We start from the raw sequence: 20,346 nt of genomic DNA, 5'->3' as shown, positions 1-20,346 counted from the left end.
TTTTAGCTGATTTTAGACTTTGTATCTGGCCTGGCCCTTCTTATCGGGCTGCACTATTCTAATATTGAAATATTGGTCATGCACAACCATAGCACTAGATCGCAAGAAATAGATTCTCAGCAAAACCAGGTAGGAATAAAAGAATGATGCAAGATGTTTCATCCCGCTTCACTGTGTTGTGACTTTCTTGAAGGGGTGGGTGGTCGAGCAGGACAGCTAGGTGGTGGTGCACGTTGTTCTGTGATTCGACAAAGAGGCGGACAGAGTAAAAGAATGTGGCAGAGGAGGTACATGTAAGTATAGGAGGCAGTAGGTCAGAGAGTGATGGATATTGAGGCATGGGGAGATAGAGGAAGGTCAGGCTGATAGCAGGAGAGTAGGTATTTTATATGTATGTATCTGAAGAGTGCACGTGAAGGGAGGTGGATGTTGATCACCTATAATCACCAATTATTTTGCTTGTCTATAATGCAGATGTCTGTGCTTGTGTGTTTTCATACATCTGTTGAAGGGACTCAGGGAGAGGCAAATGCAACATAAATCTGTATGAGTTCCACCGTGAGAGTATTCAAAGCTCGAGCTTTACAGTCAAGTTCCATGTTGTCACTCTGTGACTGAAAAGAAATGCATCTTCGATGCTGATAACTAATGGATATTCAATTCCACATGTTGTGCTAACAACCACATGAAGCGTGTTTTTTCTTGTGATAGAGCGTACATTTATGAAGACCTTAACAACGAGATGTGACAAATCCGATCGGCTGAAAGAAGCTGGAGACAACAAGACTTACTAACCAATCTCTCGATCCTCCGAGTGGAATACCTAAAATATAAAAAACACATCTTCCAAGAAAAATCCTCCTTTCTTCCAAGCCCAACTTCACCAGTCTGTGAACAGACCTAAAGGCCTTTTCAACATAACCAAACAGCAAACCTCCTTATTTCCTCTACACACAATCAGCGCTTCCAGGAAGTGCTGCGAAGAGTTCGCAACATTTTTCTATGAAAAAACATCCAATATCGAACTCTCCCTTGACCCGCCCACTGCCATACTCTGCACCATGGATATCCACGTTTGCAAAGAGGCTGCACCCAAGGTCTCACCTCCTATCAATGGATGTCTCCTCAAACTCCCTTTCTCATCAAGTCAGAACACCAATTTCAACTGACATTACACATATCCGACCCCCCCCTACTACGCTTGTAAAAAATCCTCCATCATATCATCTCTTCTACATGAACCAAAATCATCAAATCCTCCTTATTGAGCAGTTCCATGCCATCCTCCCTCAAACTCGGCCAACTCCCCCCCATTAGAAAACCAGACGCCATATCAGAATGGCCTTAATGGATATTCAATTCCACATGTTTTTTCTTGTGATGGAGCTTAGATTTATACAGACTTTAACAATGCAATGTGACAATTCTGATTGGCTGAAAGAAACTGGAGACAACAACCCTCGCCAACCAATCTCTCGATCCTCCGAAATCATCAACTACTCCTTATCAAGCAGTTCCATGCCATTCTCACTAAAACTCAGCCAATTCACCCCCCTCATTAAAAAAACAGGTGCCGACCAGAATAACCTTAACAATTACAGACCTATTACTGACCTCCCTCTCCTAGACCAAATCATCAAAAAATGCACACTGGCACAAATCAATAACCACATTGAAAAATTCAACCTGCATGACACCTTCCGATGTGGATTCAGGAAAGACTGCAGCAAAGAGGCTGCTATACTGAACGTCATTGACGACCTTCACAGATCTCTGGATGAAGGACAGGCCTGCATCCTGGTTCTCCTGGACCTCTCGGCTGCCTTTGATACGGTCAACCATGACATCCTCCTCTACACTCAGGTATCAATGGAACTGTCCTTCAATGATTTGCCTCTTTCCTCAACAAACGTTAACAGTTAATCAAATTAAATTACTCCACCTTAAAAGCAATAACAGTCTCTCAAGGAGTCACCCAAGGGTCAATCCAGTCTCCTGCCCTATTAAACCTCTATATGGAGCCCATTACAGTGATCCGGAAATGAGCCAGAATTGCATATCACCTTTACGCTGATAACACTCAACTGTACATGAAAATATCATCAATTGGAAACATCCAGCACCTAATCAGCACCCTTTCCATGGTCAAATTGTGGCTACCTAATAATCATATTAAGCCTAACCCAAGCAAAACTGAACTGCTACTCATCCAACCAAAAAATAAGTCCTTTCCCGTAGACACCTGGCTTGACAACCTCACAGCATTAAACTGCAAATTATCTATCTCCAACTCTGTAAAATCTCTGGGGATTAGACTTGATAAAAACTTGTCCATGAAATGCCACATTAATGACTCAGCTAAACATGCCCTCTCATTGTTAAAAATTAAACCCTTCATCCCCAGTGAAGACCTAAAGACTGTGGTACAATCCCTAGTCCTCCTCAAACTGGCCTATGGTAATGCGATAATCACAGGCGCCCCAAGAACACACTTAGCTCCTTTGAAAGCCACTCTCCATGCTGCAGCCAGTCTTCTATCGGGGGAACGTCACTTTGACCACATCACTCCTACTCTTATGAAACTCAACTGGCTACCAATCGAGGCAAGATAAAAATTCAAAACTGCTTGCATAACCCACAAAGCTCTCTATTTGGAAAAACCAGTTTACCTTGCAAGCAAACTATCGAAAGATGGACAAAAGAGACCCCTTTGAAGCTCTAACAGTTTGATCCTGATTCCGCCCAAATTCAAGAGAGAAAAATCACGCATGTACTCCTTTCCTTCTCCAGGAGTGCTCCCAAAATTTAGAACTCGTTCCCTCAGGACCTATGAGACAATTCACTCATTTCCTCATTTCAAGAAGAAACTTAAACTTCTTCTACTCAATGAAGACCTAACCCCCCTTAAACGATCCGACTGGCCTGGCGCTTCCTCCCCGCACCCTCCTTCTAAACTGGTGTACCCGTGCCTTGGAAAAACTGTGACTCCACTCTCCCACCTCCACAACTCCAACCCTATCTACATCAGAACCATATTGTTTGCATATCCTACTGTCTATGAGTATACCTCTTTGTATATGGTCACTATGTCTCCCTATGATCTCTCATTGTCACTTGAGTAATTGCTGATATACAGTAAACATACCACGTTGTCTATCATATACCTCTCTTATATTATTACTGTTATTTGCTTTTCATGTAATCTCATGTAATTACTGCTACGGTACATATATCCTGCTGTTTATCATGTACTCTTTGCCATGATATTACTAGGTACTGTTGTTTGCACTGATATAGCTCTTGTAACTGCTGCTGCTGTGATTATTCTGTGAAGCGCTCTGATGCCTTCGGGTCAAGTCCACGCTATACAAAACTCAACAATAAATAACTAGAGGCAGATAAAAGTAGGTATCTCTACTTCCAATGCTTCATACACACACTTGGTTCAATTATATGAATCTTAATGGCTTTGAACACTAACTTTCAATGAACGTCTAGCCACTTCTATTCAACTTGGTCACCAACCTTGCTCTCAAGGAAAACAGTGCCAAAAAACAAAGACAGCAAAGACAGCATGGTACCAGCACTCTCCTTTAACGGAAGTTAACCCATTTCTTCCAGAAAGTGAAGCTTTGTTTAAACCTCAATACTCTCACATGTGCATGGTGATAACGCTCTCATCCACAGCATTGCATACTGCACATTGGTATCCCTTAAGGGCATGCTACACACCACAACACGTTACATCCATGGGCTGAAGAAATATGACTACATCATCCCATACTAATGGATCTGCATTGGTTCCCCTTGCACACCCATACAATCTTCAAAACCAGCTGCATCATTTACAAATCCATCATCATCAACATCCCTGCTTATTTCGCAGGCAAAGGTACCCGCTCTGGTAGTACTTGGCACAACCACAGCCAGGATATCATCAGACTGCAAGTGTAAACAAAACAAGTCAGCTGGCCTTTTCCATCTATGCACCCAGGATCTGGAACAACATCTTCATATTTATCAGGATCGATCCAACTCTCCTCTGATTTAAGAAATATTTGATGATGCACTTTTGTAAAGAACAATACATCACAATGCATTAACAGTCCAAAAATAAGCTACCTCTCCTATCACACATTGACTGTATGCTTGTTTTTTGACCCTGTGCAGCATTCTGCTGCCTTTTTGCTAGGTTCGCACTTTAGAAACCCAACATACAGACAGGCATACATAAAGGTTGACTTCCCTACATAAAGATGAGTGACATAACTTAAAACTATTTTCTACCACCAACAGAAAGCCATGATGATAGCATCCTTTTTTTGAATGGCAGTCAAAAAGGTCAATAGATATTTGTTTTTCTTCCCAAGCGTCAATCCTTTTTGGGCCATTGCTCTGCGAAGTGGTGTTTCAGCTTAACTACGATGCACACCTCGATTCTAAAACGCATATTATGATAGATAATGGCAGGATGTTTATGCATAACAACCAAAAGAAAGGAAAGTGTCTAATTTAGAGATGGAGGAACCTTACGTTTTCCATTGATAAGCAAGTTGGCTCTGTCAATGGAAAACTTCCTCCAACGGTCTGTCTGAGTAGGGGCTTTTTGAGGAAGGAAAGCACTCCACCCACCCTGTTTACGGTATGGTGTAATGTCTTTTTCCCCAGTCCATCAGTACAAGGAACATCCTGGCAGTTTGGGACAGTAAAGAAAAGATAGATAGATAGATAGATAGATAGATAGATAGATAGATAGATAGATAGATAGATAGATAGATAGATAGATAGATAGATAGATAGATAGATAGATAGATAGATAGATAGATAGATAGATAGATAGATAGATAGATAGATAGATAGATAGATAGATAGATAGATAGATAGATAGATAGATAGATAGATAGATAGATAGATAGATAGATAGATAGATAGATAGATCTTGACCCTCACACTCTGGAAATGCCTACATTTGTACCCTTGAATTGGCTAGCACGCCAATGGATGACCAGGAGACACCTTGCTTTCGATCTTGAAGAAAAGCAATTGTTTGCAAGAATCTAGTTAATTTCTCTTTGAGCTCTAGTAGAGTTCCTGAGTCTTTGAAACAGGCCTTTGTCTTGCTGTTATTGAAGAAACTTACTTTGGACCTGGTGGAGTTCTCAAACAATCTCCCTATTTTCCTGTCGCAATATCAGGCTAAACTAATAGATAAAGTAGTCTTAGGCCAACGAGCTACGTCTGTGGAAAATAACTGTCTCCTACACCCTTGCCAGATGGGCTTCTGTACTGTTTGTAGCATTGACTTTAACATGCTCTCAGCTTTGAACGAGTTGCAGTGCTGTTCAGCCAACAATTATCATTCTTTTGGATATGTTGGCAGCCTTCAACACCATTCATCATTAAACCCTGCTGTCCAATTTTTTGGGCTCAAGACTCTTATAAAAATTCCTTTCAACCTTTATGTATACATCCACACTATGTTTATGTGTTGCATCGCAAGGATACATTTTATCTCCTCTTTGTTCAATCTCTACATTGTCCCATTAGCCTATCATAATGACACATATGGTTTAGTGTCAATCTGTATGCAGGTGACTCTTAAATAAGTGTATGGATATCTGGCGATGATCATAACTCTGCTGCTCAACTTAATGAGTGTCTTACTAAGGGGATTCACTGGATGACTCACATCAGTAAGAACTGTATAGAGATAAAAATGAAATTTTGAGCTCCATTAGTCCTTCCTCTTTTTGAGATGTACCTAACTGCCCTGCTGTATCTGGACTGAAGCCTAACCTGACTCCTTGCATCAGAAACCGCAGGGTTAGTTTGATAGTGTGCTTGCTCTCTTTGTCAGATCTAATTTTCACTGTATAGAAGTATTGTTTTGATTCCATCTTCATTTTTTAAAGCTCATCCTGTACCTTTTTGCTGTATTGCAGAAATTACACATATTTAATGCCTTCATAGGTTGTAGACTGGATTACTGCATTTCTATTTACCTGGTACTACATGCTAATCTGATTCAGAGATTGCTGTAAATCCAGAACTATGCAATCAGAACGTTATTCGAGCTCCAAGCACCAGCTCATGTTACTGCTGCCTTATCAAAAACACATTGTTTACCTGTAAAAGAGACAATGATATTTATTTCAATGTGTCTGGTTCACGAGGCACTCCATACCCCGCATGTCTCACCCTTCTTTTTCACACTCCAATTGTATATCCTTGTGGTTTATTAAGGTCCGTCAACCACAAATTGTTAAAGTGCCGGCGTTTTGTTGAACATGCACATGCAACAGAGGTTTCTCTGTGGTGGCTAACAGATATTGGAATTCTCTATCGTTGTCACTATGCGTTGAGCTCACATTTCGAAGCCTTTTGATATCTTGTCTCTTCCTGAAATCTTTTAGTTTGATTGCAGTACTGCATTTCGTTTAGACCCGTGCACTGTACAATGATCTTTTCAGCCAAGAAGCCATGTTTTGGATATATGTTGTGCTATAAAAATTCCTGAAAGTAAATAAGAAATACATTGAGGAGCTCAACACACAGGTGATAGAGTCTGTGCCTGCCAGAGCCATCCCAGTCAAGAATCAGACTCAACCTCACTAGCTAACCTTGAACAAAGTATTTTCCATAAATAAAAGAAATAATACTACACATACTAAGGAATTAGGATTGTTAATTCATTTGACGTTGGTCAGACATAGTAAGACGCTGTTTGTACGGAGAGGAAGGGGCAGAGCTTAGGAGCTCAGGCCAGCCAGTGCGAAGAACCTGTCAGGCCGGTTGGAGGCCACGAGCTTGGTCTGTGCTGGAGGGCCGGCTCCTGAATGGATGGTCTGTCTGGCACTATGGCCCATTGGAGGGCTCAGATGGAGCACAGTGTCACAGAGCCATGGTAGGCACTGGTAGACATTTCTCCATGGCCCCACAACCCGCCTGTTGCACACTAGCTGTTTCGCCACGTAGCCGGCAAGCGTTGTTCCCACACAGATCGCTCTCCCTGCGCCTCTCAGCTCACAGTTTTGGCCCTAGACTGTGGGCCCTCTTGGGAACCTGAAGGGCTGGAGCTTGTGAGTTCAGGTGCCTAACTGTCTCAAGGAGAGGTGAGATCACAGCCGGAGCAGGACTGTGAGCAGGAGGGAAGAGCCATGCTTCAGAACCTAGGTGGAGGAGGTGACGTGTGCAGCAAAGGCTCTGGCTGGGACCTGGGTGCTCAGAATCCAATCCTGGCTAGTTCGGTACAGCAGATCCAGCACCCATCAGCTTCAATGATACATGGCGCACCCCCAATGGACCATAACACGAAATGCACTTGGGTGCTAGACAGGCACTCTAGCCATCCCGGCCCAGGCATCAGTTCGGATATCCAAGCCTTAATTCATTGGAGGCTTTCAGTCCCTTTTACACCGTAACCGAGCCCACATGTCTGAACCCTCTTTGCTATCATTTGCGTCCCCTGAATTGTCTCAAAAGTTGTTGGCCGATAGAGAAATCTTTTGGAAATGGGTAATCAAAATCTAATAATTGTAGGATAAGAGCTATCCATCTTTACTGTCGTCTGCGGCACATGATCCAACTACTCGAAATGTATACATGAGGTCTCCAAATTCGAAATCACACTTAGAAAAGATCACTATTTAGGAGCAGCAGGGAACGAAAGAATAATGAAAACAATTATGCAACATAACTAGTCATAAAAGGGGACTCCAACCCGCTCTGTATTTTCAATATTGAGGAACGCCACTGGCATTACGAAAATTAGCTTACGATATTGTACAAGTTTAGTCACAGGGGTCAGTGACTCAACAAGGCCATGCAGCCTATCTGCTCGAACAAATCCTGACTGGTTGATGCTCCCTATGATCCTCATAAGGTGAAATGATACATGATTATGGTCCGCAAGGACCCTACTTGAACAAGCTAATGAAAAATGCAACAGGGCAAGCACAAAAGGAACACGTTAAGTAAAATGGAAATCTTTCCCTGGAACATCGCAGGCATTCAAAATATAATCTCTAATTTACCTAAAGAAAGTTCCACAACATTGCCATGCAGGAGACATGGGCCTAAAATTCTGTCCCCCTAAGGGGACATTTGGAATACAGCAACCCAACTACTAGAACCAGCTCCAGAGGCAAACCAAAGGGAGGCCTCACGACCTACATCTCAACACATCTGAATGCCAAGGTAGAACAGCTACACTCCCAGGAGCATTGGTTGCAGACCCTCAAAATAGATAACTGCATATGTCTGTTTATCCTTCTCAACATAAATCCAGCATTCCAGGAAAAACTGCTGCTATCTCACAACTTGAAATAGTCATGAACAACCTGATGAAGGACCACAGTACTCATCATATGATAATTACGGAGGCCTTTCACCAAAATCTTTTTCACACGTGCACCATAGACCAAAATGCCACAACACAGAACAAAGTATGGAACATTCCACCACAGGTAGGTCCGACCTTAAGGTGCAACAGTAGCCAAGGCGCTTGCCTAGCTCCCCTTCTAACTGCATTGGGATTCAGAGTATTGAATGGAAGATTTCCAGGGGACGGCCTCCTGCTCGGACATATATCACCCAAAACTTCACCACTGTACTTGATTACACTGTTGCCTCATTAGTCCTGTTTAAATGTATTAGAGACTGCAGGATTGAAGACCGGGAGGAGAGTGATCACAGTCCTCAAAATGCATGTCCTTGAACTGTGAGTACAATACATGACTCAGCTAATATCTTTATTTCCAGCCCCAATACAGAAACTCTTAAATGATTGCTATGGCAAATCTGGTCACTGGAAGAAATCCTAGAAAACTGCAAAACCCAGTTGGAGGAGGGCTCACTTACTAGGACCAATGCAATACCGACTTGGGAGCAATACTGCTAGGTGCTTCTGGATCAGTATGGCAGAAAGAAGATAGCTGCAAAGCACATCATGGCCAAGGGGAAAGACCACCCCTGGTTATCCAAACAACTACACATATTGAAGAAAGAGCTGAACAGAGAGTACTATCAATTAAAAACAACTACAATAAATCAGCCAAGGTATGGAAACTTCAAACATCCTCCCAAGACACGGTATGGCAGGCCAAAAGTGCGCACAATGACAAGTTTTGGGCATGACTGCTCCATATTTGTAAAACGGGTAGCAGAAGAGCATTCTGGAAAATAATTAACGTGTGGATAAGGACCGCACCACTGCCTTTAACGCTAATATACCTGCGGAGCCCCTGTTATAGCATCTAAGGACGAATTAACAAATCACCTTAGTGTCATAAGCTCGAAATGCTGGAATGCAATGACGATTGTGTGGATGGCAAATAACTTGAACATCTGCCAGAGTTACAGAACGCCCATGGGCTCCTGGAACAGGCTGTTCACCAGGAACAAAACACATGTTCTTTGGAAATTATAATAAAGAAGGGCAGAGCCAATGGCGCCCCGGGCCCCAACGGGGTACCACCTGGCCTTTTCCTGTTCAATACGAAGTTTTGTGCAAAAAACTAAACTGCTAACCCTTTACAGTGCGGTGAGTTTGCAGCCGACCATAACCAACTTCTGGCACACAAGCATAATCCATTCAAGTTTTGAAGGTGGGGAAAGGAGCGAGGGCTCAAATTACCATCTGATCACACTGCTTGACGTGGAATCCAAGCACTTTGTCAGTCTGGCATTTCAAAACCGGTCTGCCTAGACAGACAACCAGAAGCTCATCCTCTGGAATCAAACTGGATTCTGGGGAGGGCACCTTAACCAATGTAGCTGCCCTAGTGTTCCGTGTGAACAAAGTGCTTAGTAAAAAATCTACTTCACATGCCTGTTTTATCGACTTTAAGGCACAATTGACAGGGTATCGCGTGGTCTTCTCTGGCAAAACTATCGACAGCTGGCATTGGGTCAGCATTACTCAAGGCATTTCAACTTTTACACACTAACACTTGGCTAGGAGTCAGAATTGGGGATGGCACAAAAGTGTCTCACAAGATTTATTTCACAGTTGGGCTAATGCAGAGGTGTGTTTGTTCGCACCTGCTGTTCATCATTTACATCTCGCGCCTCTCCAGAGATCTTGATTTAATAAAGGCACACCCACCGAAACTTGGGGGTCACGTACTTACCAACATGCTATACCGTGATGATGTACTTTTAACGAGCCAGACCCCGGCGGGCTGGCGACGTCTTTTAGAAGACCTTTCAGCCTTTATGTCTTGGTACAAACTGGAAATCAATCTTATGAAGCCATATTGTGTGCTCTCTTAAAGAAAACAAAAACAACTGTTTCTCGCTTCTTCAATGGTGCATGACTTCTTGTGAGGCACAATACGAATACTTAGGGGTCACATTCGAAGAAGGGGCTCCTTTAAGCCGCACCTCGAAGCAATGAAACACAAGTCTCTTGCCCTGACTGCAGGATTTATGAGCCTTTCAGGGATACTCAATGCGTCAATCAATTATAGGGCACTACGAAAGGCGATGTATACCAAATTCCTTCCATCTATCACATATGGCTGTGAAAGTTTTCTGTATGGAGCCACCACACAGTTAGATATTCTACTGGCAAAAGCACACAGCACTGTATATCAACCACGAATTACACATCACAGGCTCAGCTCCGCTTGAAAATTGGACTGACCCAGCAATCCTGGGTGATCAGCTGCTCCTTTTTCAAAATGTGCTATACATTAAGGTTTGCAGATAAAAAACTCAGCAGCATCCCAAACATTGCAATAAAGAAGTTGAACCTCAGGTCTTTATCTATCGGGCCAAAAAAGACCGGGACACCGGGGTGTCACCCTCCGTGTTCAAGAAACAACTTAACACCAGTACAAAAATCCACTCTCTGCAAAAGGACAAAGGATCTTTAGCAGAGAGAACCGATGGGTGGCAGGTGAATAACTCCTGCAGTCGTCTCGAGCCACAGCCCTGTTTTGATCAAGGGGACTCGTTCCACACACAGCTCCAGTTTATGTGCCTTTGGTTAGCTCCAACTCTGGATGCAAAATCCCCTTGGACACAAAACGTCAATAGTGAATCCTGCAGATTGTGTGACTCCAGAAAAGAAACCCTGATTCACATCCTTTGCATCTGCCCTCATCTGATGCCCGAACACAGGGAGGTATTAGGAGGGGTTTTTGACCAAAAAAAGATAAGATCATGCAGACAAGCTCTCATCGCACCACTTAACCCTGAGCACCCAACTAAACACGTGATTTGCCAAATTCCTTGCATGTTTCAGTGCAAAGGCAAAAACCATTGGGTAAAATAAATGACACTATATAAAAAGGCACTGTCACTTTAGCCCCCACTACTTAGATAGCAATGAGATTTATCAACATGCTTATCCTGATGACGAACATTTCTGCGCGCCTCGATCGTTTGCTGGACACGACTTTTATAGACACGCCCTGTCACTTTAGTACTAACTAGCAGTTTAGTTTCATTGGTCGGACAGTAAAGTGATCATATTGGTATGTTCAGCCATTTTAGGATTATTACTTGTGCCCGAATGCTTGTTGGGGCAGAGTGTACTTGCTAGGCAGGGCCATACCAGTACTCGCCAGCTGGCCAGCAAAAAGAATATAGATATGCTCAGTCACTTCCAGTTCTACAAGTGGGTACTAGCAACAGTCCTTGCATTGTTGATAATCAGTTTTGCGTTTTAATTGTCTTTTTAAAAAAATGTGTGTAATGATTTTACGAATTAAACTGGGGGAATGTGTAATGCTTTAATTAACCATGCACTTTTTGAAATAAATTAGAAATTGGAATACTACAGAATTATATTGAAATTTTGGGAAATTTGTTTCACATACCACAGAAAAAAAGGCCCACGAACCGAATACTGACCAGTTTGCCAAGTTTTGGACAATTCATGTGGTTTTCACTAACTAAATGAGTTCCAGTGAGAACCACATGAAAAAAGCAAACTGCCTGGTTTATGGGCAGTTCCAACAATTCTTGCTGATCTCCTTCAACCTCCTTTTGCCCGAAAGAACCACAACAACTGTCCATAACATGCACTCCATCTGTTTTTCGGGTTTGCCTGTGATGAAAATGTGTGGGTGTATTTTATCCAATTTTGCTCCGCAGGTTTCTTCAAAAACTGCCAGATTTTTTTCCTATTTTGCGTTCTGAAAAATAGTTTCGACTACTTTTATTTAGCTATGTAACACTAGGGTACCAGTTCCCCAAAAGCAGCATAAAAGAATTTACGGAGACCGTTTTGCAAAAAGATGATTTGTGTGAGAAAACCAAACAAATACCAACTTTGTATTTCCAAATCCCAGCTGGGTCTGCAAGAATAAACATTTGAAATGTTGTTTGAATGCTGCATAGAATCAGGGAAGAAATGTGTTTTTTCCATCTATTCCTCCTTCTTATGTAGCGATAAATCTAACGAAAGCAAAAGTATAATAGCATTCTACTTTCCAACAGTGCACATTGGCTTTGTGTCTTATGCAGGGTTGGACTGGAACAGTAAACAGGGCCAGGCAACAAAATAAAAGTGACCCCTATTATCGAATCAAAAAAGACAGCTCTATAGGTGTTTTGCAAGATACGGAAGACTGAATGCACTTGTGCTTGCTGCAGGTGTATATCATGCAAATCACCGGTAAAAACCGGACCACCAGACCGTACAACAGAGCCACAAACAGCTTGACACTGACCTGACAGACCATCCTCCTCGGGCACTGTGGGATCGCCATATAGGCCATCCGACCCTGGTCTATGTTTTGCTTTTACAGTCGTTGCTGTTTCTGCGTTCACGAGGCAGGCATTTATTTGGGGATTTATTAAATGTTCATGGCAGTAATCCATGTAGAGTGTTCCTAGCGTGGCACTGGACAACTTTAGCCACGTTTGTCTTTTTTACTATTTTAATTGTTTCATTGTCGGGTATTATTGAATGATGAGATTCTTCTGTTCCATCCGTTATTTTACAATTACATTCAGAACATCACATAACGCTGTGGGATCATCATACATGTCTTGTATATAAATTCATAACCTAATTAAAGTTTATTAAACCAAGCAGAAAGGATGGTTTCTAAGTTAAGCCACCTCTTTAATTACGATGATAGTCCAAATGAACTCAGCTCAGTTTCCTTAGAAACAAATGTTCTTTCATGTGACACCTGTCAGGCCCATGCGATAGTGCCTCCCCCATAGGATCTTAATGTTGCATGCCTTCAGCAGATCAAACAAGGGTGAGAAGGGAACGGCGTTTGCTGTCTTGCAGTATGTCTGCAGTTTAAATTCATATTATAAATATGGCAGTAAATTCCACTGTAATGGCTGAGACATTCAGTGTCAGTAAATGAAGAGTCGGGTTTTATTTGTGTCCACTAGAGCTGGACTTAATCGTTTTTTTAACTAGCTACACATTTTTGTAAGATTTAGGTACTTTGACAGGTTCAATGAATCAGATGGGCAGATTCCGAATTTGGTTAGAAGTCTTGATTACCTGTTTCAACTGGTGCATCTTCTAGGGAGTCAAACGTGTCTGGTAGGTCCATGGTGGGGATGCAAGAGTCTATAAAGTTCGATCCTCTTTCATTTCTAGCTTGTACTAAATTAATCTGGGCAGGCTTATACCCATAGCCATTTTTTTGGGCGCTCTCTGGATTCATAGTTAAGGGATTATTTGTACAAAGGCACTGACATTCAATACTTTCATTTCTAGATTTCATTCAATTTAAATTGCTAAATTGACATTAATGTCTATTTATACATTTAACCACTTAGGGCCATATGTAGGTAGCTAAATACCGGTCGGTAACGGCCGAAAATCGGTAAATATCACGTTACCGACCGGTATTTAGGCGAATGAGATGTAGGAGTCCAAAAAGAAGGATTCGGTAATTATGAATCGGTAAATACCGATTCATCTTTACCGAATTCTAAATTTCCGAATCAGAATTACCGAATTCATATTTACCGATTCGGTAAATATGAAATGGTAAAACGAGAAAAGAGATGTAGGTAAATCTGTTATTACCGAATTCCATGAAATTCGGTATTTAAGAGTCAGTAATTAACACTGAGTGAAAGCAGGTGGTAATCAGCCACAGTGCATATAAGCAATCCCAAAATGCACCAGCGTGAACACCATGGCGTCTCTCTATGTGATTGCAAGGCGCCTACGTCTACAGGCAGCAGGTCTGAGGATTTGAAGACGGGAGGAGCGCATTTACAGACAGCGCTTCACACTCTTTCAACAGACTGAGGCTGAGATACATGAAAGGTACAGGCTACACCCCCCAAACCATCATGGACCTGATAAGGGACTTGCACCCACTCCTGGACCATCCAACAACAAGGGCGCATGCCATACCTCCACATGTGCAGATGCTCTGTAGCCTACATCTACTGGCATCTGGCAGTTACCAGGGGGTGATAGCTGCGGTAGGCGGGGTATCCCAGAGTTGCCTGTCCCGTTTCTTCAGGAAGTTCCTGGATGCCATGATGCAGAGAATGCAACACTACATTAGTTTCCCAAACACACAGGCTGAACTGCTGAAAACAAAGACCGACTTTTACCAGATGGCACAGTTCCCGCATGTCATAGGCTGTATTGATGGCACACACATTCCAATCTGCCCACCATCAGCCACTGAGCATATCTACAGGAACAGAAAGTCCACCCACTCCATAAATGTGCAGGTAATCTGCGATGCTGGCAACATGATCACTGACATCGTAGCAAAGTTTCCTGGGAGCACCCACGACTCCTACATCTTCCAAAACAGTGGGATCTACACACGCCTGGTTGCCTGAGAATTTGGAGAAGGATACCTGCTAGGTAAATCACTGTGACACTCCCTAATACTTACCGCATATGAATGTGTATTGGTGTATGTGACTAATGGTACTCTCTAACTCACCTAGGCGATAGTGCATATGCCGTGCGGTCATTCATCCTCACTCCCTACCTACACCCATCAACCCTGAGTGAGAGACGATACAATGTGGCACACAAATCAACACGCAACGAGGTGGAGCGCACGTTTGGACTATTGAAAAGCAGGTTCCGCTTCCTCCACAAAAGCAGAGGCGCACACCCATCATCTGCTGCAAGATCATTGCCACTTGTGCAATGCTGCACAACCTTGCCACAAAGACTGGTACAGAGGTGGAAATAACAGATTTTGAGGACAATGATGATGATCTTGCACAGCCAGAGCCCAACGCAGCAGGAGTGCCAGCAGCAACAGATGGGAGAGAGAGACGGACAGAGATCACATGCAACTATTTCTGAGTAAGTAAGGGGACACAGCCAGTAGTTGGATGCAATGACGTAGTTTTAATTTGCGGACACACTGGCCTATCAAATTGGTGACATCCATAGTTGGAAGTCATGGGTTACTTCACCCAACTGTGTCCTGTATGTGTGTGCTGCATCAGCGTCTGCGCCCACGCACTACAGTGCGGGATGCCAGTGATTGACTGTCCTCACTGGCTGTGGGACCAGTGGCAGCCCCATGCCGTCTGCTGCTCCTCCGTGTGTCTGTGACAGGGGGGTAATGCTGCTCCTACTGGTCGTGTCCTCGCTGTCCACGACATCCACAGCACCAGTATTGGCAGACTGGCTCGTCAGCAGCACCTCAATAGCACTGGTCACCTTAACCAGCCCCCTAGTGACATCAGTGCTGCAGTGCGCAAGCCCCTCCTGCATGTCCACCGAGCGCCTGCAGAGCAGAGAAGTGGCAGTAGCTAGGCGGTTCAGTGCCCTGGTATGGTGCGCAATGTTCTGCCTCTCCCTTCGACGGGTTGCTCTGTCCTCCTCCATTTTACTGCACAGCAGCATCACAGACTGCGACATGTCCTGCATGCCCGCAGCCATCTCCCTCATGCCCTCAGCCATTGATGAAATGCCCCTGTCAATATTACCCATTTTGTCATTTAGGCACTTCATTTTTCGTTGTACCGACTGTATTACTTTGCCTTGTAGGCGCTGCACCTTCACCATGGTTGCCTCCAGCCCTCCAAACACACCATGGCTCTCACCCAGAGGAGGTGGACTGCTGACACGAGCCCTGCGGCGGCGTCAGGCACCTGTGTTTGCTCCCTCAACGGTGGACAGCACACCAGCATTGATATCATCCACTGGCACATTGGTTGTTTCATCCCCCCTCGAGTCTTCTGAGGAGGACTCGGACACATGCAGTCTGCCAACAGCACGCCTCCTAGGTCTCACCACTGCTGGTGGTGTGGATGTTGGTGAGGCTAGCAGTAGCGGCGATGCTGGGTGTGGTGGCGTAGCTGGCTGTGTTGGCGAGCCTGGCTGTGGTGGTGAGGCTGGCTGTGGTGGTGAGGCTGGCTGTGGTGGTGAGGCTGGCTGTGGTGGTGTGGTGTGCCCTGCACTCATGGTGGCCTTCTCGTGGATGTGCTTCCTGGGTGCCCTCTCGCCCTTCTCCTGAGCAGTCCTGCGCGATCTCTCGCCTGTGGACAGAAACGTTACATTAGCTCAGTGTATCTGCAGACCTACATTGCTCACATCATAATACAATTGTGCAACACTATCTCTTTGTCCTCTGCCTCCTTCTCGCTGATGTGTGTCACATGCCCTGTTGTTCTGTGCGAATCCTGTCATGATAGGGGTTTCACTGACTACATCACCCATAATGCATTGCTGGTGTGACCTAACACCTGTACTGGAGTGAGACTCACATAGCAAAATTGGGGATTTGGGATAGGGGAAGGGGGGGCACTATGCTGCACATGCTTCTTACCTTTTTTGGTAGCAGCTCTGGCAGAGCTGTCTGCATCCCCAATCCCAACAACACTTTCAGGCTCGATGGTGGACTTCACAAGCTGCTCTTGTTCAGTCAGGTCAGGTGCCCTGTTCCTTCCTCCTCCGGTCTGGCTGGCCTGTTTTTTCAGCTCAGCCATCTTCCTCTTGGTGATGATCCGGATGTCGTACCACCGCTTCTTTAGCACATCAATGTCCCGGGGGGTGACTCCAATTGCATTTACCTGCAACTGTATTCCTTGCCAGATCCTTCTTTTTTCAGACTCTGCAACTTGCAGGGACTGCTTTCCAAAAAGCTTGTTGTGGTGCTTCACCACCTCCTCCACAAGTACCTGCAGTTCCTTCACGCTGAATTTCATTTTCCTCTTCCTTTCACCTCCATCTGTGTCCTGGCTGGCCATTGTGCAGGATCAGTTGCAAATGTTCAGGCGCTGGCTCTGTAGCACTCCTCAGCACTCCCAGCCTCTTCAGAGGGTTCTGATTGTGTGCACCTGCCTGGGTGTGGCCACTTCCTGGTTGGGAGGGGTGGTGGTTGCACATGATTGGCTGATTCCTCAATGGCTGTGTTTTTGAAATACCGATTCGGTAAATACCGAATCGGTATATACCGATTCGGTAATTACCGAATCGGTAACTGCAGATTCGGTAAATACAGATTCTGGAATACCGGTCGGTATTGTGGAATCGGTAAACTTTTTCCGAATGTTACCAATTCGGTAAAATTTACCGAACAATTACCTACATACGAAATACCGATTTCTGAATACCGATTCGGTATTTTGGAATCGGTAATTTTCACTTACCTACATATGGCCCTTAGTATTTAGAAGAGAGAGTGGGATACTTTTTATGGGGTTGTTAGTTTTATAGAAGACTGTTGGACATGACTTCCTAGGTGCATTTTCCCCCATCTTTTTGCCTTCAGTCCTCCTGTTTTTGAGGATTTCGATTTTGCTGGCTTTAGGACTTTGGGTACTTTACCACTGCTTACCAGTGCTAAAGTGATTGTGCTCTCTCCAGTAAACATGGTAAAATTGCTTACACTTAAATGGCACATCTAATTTACTTGTAAGTCCCTCGTTAAGTGGTACTACATTACCCAGGGCCTGTAAGTTAAATGCTACTAGTGGGCCTGCAACGCTCATTGTGCCACTAACTGAAGTATCCTTTTAAAAATGCCCCAAGCATGCCATTGCAGTATGTGTGTGCAGTTTTAAAATGCCATTTCAACCTGGCTAACTAAACCTTTTGTCAGGCCTAGCAGTTCTTTTAGTACTTATAAGACATCCCTGGGGTAGACCCTAAACAGCCAATAGGGCAAGGTGCAGTGTATATAAAAAGTCAGACATGCACTTTTAACTTTTACATGTTCTAGTAGTGAAAAACTTTTCAATTAGTTTTACACTACTGCAAGGCCTACCCCTTCCATAGGATAACATTGGGTTACATTATTACATTTAATAAATGATAACTTTCAATTGGCAGCAAGTAGGAATCCCAAGGTTGGTGTCTAAAGAATTGCAGTTTAAAAACCCCGTTGATGGTAAAGTTGAATTTTATGTGACAATTCTGAAAATGCCGCTTGGAAAGTTGGCATTTTCTTGACCCAACCATTTGGTGCATGCAGCAATAATCCTGGGTCACAGGACTAGGTGTATCTGGCTGTTGTGTTTTGTGTATCTCTGAAAGGCGGTAAAACAAAGGGGAATAGGTGTTAGCAGTATTGGGCAATCTCTGACTTGACAGGGGGCCAGAGCTGTCACCTACCACACTTGAACAACACATAGGCTCTGCTTCAGCACTTTCACATAAGGTTTCACAATAGTCTTTTTGTGTCAGACAAGCCTAGGCTAGGGAAGGTAGGGTGGAAATTCCAGACACCTCAGTAGGGGGAACCTCCAGAAGCTTCATCCGCTTCAAAGCCGGCTCCAGGTTTTAAATTGTGGACTGTTAGAACTGGGGGTCTCGAGTTGGCTGAGGTAGGTACCTTAGTCCAAATAGAGACCCTTGCTTCTAAGTCAGGGAAAGGAAGGACACCTTCGCAGATAGCCCCTGCTCACCCCCTTGGGTGCTTGGCACGAGCAGCCAGGCTTATCTCCAAGGCAAATGTGTAAAGTATTTGCAACCACGCTCTCAGTAACCCAATGCTGACACCACAAATAGACTCCACACAAGTTTCATAAAAAACAATTATATGTTTATAAAAAAAATATATACGATGAAACCACACGATAAAGATCCAACATATGCGTATTTGTAATATTTTCACCTGGCCGGTTATTAGGCCAGCAAGCCCTTGTAGGTTCTTGCAGTATTAATGAGCAATTCTAGATGATCCAATGCAGTCCTAATGCAATACTATGCAGTTCGTAATGCAAGAATCAGGCACTTCGTAATGTAAAAATAATGCAGTTCGTTATGCAACAATCAGGCAGTTTGTTATGCAAAAATAATGCAATGCGTAATGCAACAATCAGGCCGTTCGTGATGCGAAAATAATGCAATGCGTAATGCAACAATCAGGCAGTTTGGAATGCAAAAATATTGCAATGCATAATGCAACAATCAGGCAGTTCGTAATGTAAAAATAATGCAATGCGTAATGCAACAATCAGGCAGTTTATAATGCCAATAATAATGTACTCCGGCACCGATCACGGTGCTCTGGATGGTCTCTATTCCATTCACACTGACCCGCGGTCAGCCACTGCCAAAATATGCCCCCAACACGGGGGTGGTGGAAAACAAAGTGCAGCTCCACACTCCGGCCCTGGTACTGCCAGTGCTCGGCAAGTACGGGCCGCGATACGAGCTTGAGTGGAGGCTCGTGCTGCAAGAATGGGAAAGGCCGAGAGCGTTTCTCTTGGAGCCCGCACCCTACCCAAGGCAGCGGCACATGCATGCTCGCTGAGCGTTACCTGGAGGTGTGACCTCGCTCTCCTCTCCTCGCGACTTGGGCCTCCGATGTGACTTCGGTGATTTTGGGCAGTGGAACTCTGCCCCCCCCTGTCGGGGATGGTTCGAGGTCCCTCCTTGACAACGGCAGGCTCGGACCAGCAGCACAGCTCCTCTGGGGATGCCGGTGCGGGCTGATGGCAATGACGAAGGTCTGAGGCTGCAACAGGGCACACGCACACAGCGTCGCTGAGATTCACTTGAGCTCCAGGGTTGGACAGTCACAGGGCAATCCTCACGTAGGTCTCAGGCTGCACGAAGCACACGCACACAGCGTTGCTGAGACTCACTTGAGCTCCGGGCGTGCACGGTCATAGGGCAATCCTCAGAAAGGTCTCAGGCTGCACAAAGCACACGCACACAGTGTCGCTGAGACTCACTTGGACTCCGGGTGCACACAATCACAGGACAATGCTCACGACGGTCTCAGGCTGCACGAAGCACACGCACACAGCATCGCTGACAATCACTTGGACTCCATGTGCCCACGATCACAGGGCAATTCTTACGAGGGTCTTCGGCTGCAAAAAGCACACACACACAGCATCACTGAGACACACCTGGAAACTTTTGTGTTCCTGAGTTTCCAAAACAGGGAGCCAGCTCGGGCACTTGGGGATAAGTTA

Source organism: Triturus cristatus, chromosome 7 (genome assembly GCF_964204655.1).
Source record: "Triturus cristatus chromosome 7, aTriCri1.1, whole genome shotgun sequence".
Taxonomy (NCBI): domain Eukaryota; kingdom Metazoa; phylum Chordata; class Amphibia; order Caudata; family Salamandridae; genus Triturus; species Triturus cristatus.
This window is presented reverse-complemented; position numbering follows the sequence as displayed.